This window comes from Penaeus chinensis, chromosome 25 (assembly GCF_019202785.1).
Source record: "Penaeus chinensis breed Huanghai No. 1 chromosome 25, ASM1920278v2, whole genome shotgun sequence".
Classification (NCBI taxonomy): Eukaryota; Metazoa; Arthropoda; class Malacostraca; order Decapoda; family Penaeidae; genus Penaeus; species Penaeus chinensis.
The window spans coordinates 21,101,343-21,104,560 of NC_061843.1; positions in this window are offsets into that span (position 1 = coordinate 21,101,343).

The window sequence follows — 3,218 nt, forward strand, 5'->3', positions numbered from 1 at the left end:
TCTTCTCCTTCTCTAAAGAGAGAGAGAAGAGAAAGCATAGGAAGAGAAAACAAAAACTCTACAAGAAAGGAGATAGCCATAGACATTGATAAATTAAGATGTCAGAAAATGAGATAAGGATGAAGGGAGGAGGGAGATAATTTCGATTAGAATATAAATAGCAGAGCAACCGATGGAGAGATAGGAAAGAGACAGCGGTGAGAAATAAACGGATACGAGAAACAGGGAGATAAAGGAGAATAAGGGAAGACAGAGAGAACTGATGGTGTATGGAAGCACGAGAAGAGGAGAGACATTCAGAAATATAGAAATATTGAAGTACTAAAAAATAAATGGAAAATGTTTTAAAAATTAAGAAATAAATTGCACCATTAACTATATATATTATATAAACTGTATTCTTCTAATTTCATAGATCACTTTATATAAACTATATGAATTTCATCACCTTAACACAACTATACTGAATATACCATATAAAACTATAACTACACCCACGAAGGATAAATATGGAATAACCACAGACGCTTTTACATAATTTTACGAGATTCACAAAGTTGATTATTACTTTTTGTGAAAATCAGCTTGATGTGTATGAGCAATAAAATCGTTCCTTGCATAAAATTGTTATTTATATCAATATGATTACCTTTAGGATAATTACTTCTTGGGAATTATTATAAGTATCTTTAAAATTCTGAATAACAGTTAACTCCAACCTTAAAATAAGATTTATTATTATTATGAACTGTTATCAGTTATAATTGCTAGTTATTATTGACTACAATTAACCATAACTATAAATATAAAGAGTTATAAATTTGAACTATAATTACAGGTAACAATGACTCTGAACTATAGTTGTAAACTATAATTACTTATGATCATGAAGAAAATTAACCATACATATAAACTATAATTTGAATGGTAAAACACTCTCCCGTGTAGATACTATGGTAGAAAAACCCACAAGGCAAAAACTAGATTTAATGAAAATAAGACTACACTTTCGAAATCCACCTGGATCCCATCTTCAGGTCTGAAGAGGAAAGGGAGCGGATTCTGCATTGTGGGTTTTTTACCTAACCATAATTTGAACATGATCATAAATCATAAAGAACATGAATCAACTTCGTTCATAAAATACACCGAACTATAAGTATGTATTTACATAACTCAAATTACCTATGTTTTATGAAGATAGTTAACTACACTCACACACTCCACCTACGAACTGTGATTAACAGCTGAACTACATTCACCTCTAATAATAAACCCTGATCAACCTCCTTACTCACCAGCCACTTCGACTTCACTCGTTGACAGACTGAGTCAACGGCGCCCGGCCAGCACTGACTCACCCAGACTCGAATAGGTTTAGTTAGGGAAGATGAGTCTGGGGAGATTTTTTTTTCTAATGTAAACAGTGCAAAAATATGTTGTTGTGTGTTTTTTTTTTTTTTACGGTTGGTTTTCTTGATTTTGTGTTTGTTGTTGTAATTCGTGTTCCTCTTCTTGTTTTAATATGTACGTGCGTGTGTGTGTGTGTGTGTGTGTGTGTGTGTTTGTGTGTGTGTGTGTGTGCACGCGCATAGTTTTATATGTATGTGTGTGTCAGTGTACGTATGTTTCTGAATGTGTGCGTGTTTAAGTGACAGAAGTGACGTCATTGGCGAGGAAACCTGTCAACGAAAAGTGTCTAGTGACGACGAAACGGCAGATACGCTACGAAATAACACATAACACGAATTGTTTAATTTCTCTGTACATTTGCTACATAACTTTAAATATATGTGTGCTTAGTTCTATACCGTACGATGTAAAGGTTAACCGCAATTGGAGAGATCACTATGCATGAATTAAAATAACAAATTTAGATCATTCTAAGTGACGTATGTAAAGATATGAACATATATATATATATATATATATATATATATATATGTGTGTGTGTGTGTGTGTGTGTATGTGTTGTGTGTGTGTGTGTGTGTGTGTGTGTGTGCATCATCCGTCCTTGTTGCCTTTCTCTGCTTGCAATAAACCAAGTTGAGAGACACAGCCTCTGACTCCTTTCGAAAGATGAATCTGACATTCCGACAAGATGTGACATCATCGTGAGAAGTCTTTAATGTCGATAAGATGAAACATCACTAAATCCTCTAGTGAAGATAAATGAGAATTTCGATAAGGCGCAGAATTCTTTTGATGATAAGGTAAAAAAAGAAAAAAAAGAAAAATGGTGAGATGTAATTGGAGGTTTCTCTAATATGTTGACATTTTGATACGATAGATTCGAGAACTTTCCATGGTCTGGAGAAGATGAAAATGAGATTTTGATAAGCTCACATATTCTTTCGTTAAATCTTAGGCAGCTTCAGTATTACATGACGATGCGATAAGTCCGAAAATTTTGGGATTTCGATAAAAAAAAAGAACAAATAAATAAAAAATAAGATCCTCTCGTTAAAACGTGGTAAATCTCGTTTTGCGATAAAAAAAACTGACATCTTTACTTATTAGAGATTTCAATAAACTGTGTTATCCTCGAGATAAAATGAGATAAGTCTGTGATTCCGATCAGATGTAACATCTATACACTCTCCCGATAAGGAAATAAACATAAATTTCGAACAGTCCTTGATATTCACTCCGTAAAATAAGATGTCTCCTATTCCCATGCGATATCTATACACCCTTTCGACAAGATAAGACTAAGATAGTATATGACATCCACTTGATACGATAAGTTGAAGATTTGGCTGCGGTTTCCTTGCCTCTCCTCCGCAGGTACTGAGGCGTTCGTAAACACAGGGCTTTAAGCATCAGGGAAAACAGCAACTTCCGCTAAAAAACAAACTTTGAAGCTAGCGAAGTAGCAGAGGAGTCAGAAGAGTGCTATGAAATAGCGAAAAAAAAAATAACAAAAGGAATTAGCAAAGTAGCAAAGAAATGGCGGTATATTGGCAAATGAAAGTAAAAAAAAAAAAAAAAAAAAAAAAAAAAAAAAAAAAAGAATAAATAGAAAAACAAACAAACTACGAGATACCGCAAAGCAGCAAACGAAAGTAGAAAATGAACTAAGAAATAGTGGAGAATAGTAAAAGGAAATAAGCTAAAGAATAGCGGAGAATAGTAAAAGGAAATAAGCTAAAGAATAGCGGAGAATAGCAAAGGAAAATAAGCTAAGAAATAGCGAAAAAAAATAAGTTAAGAAACAG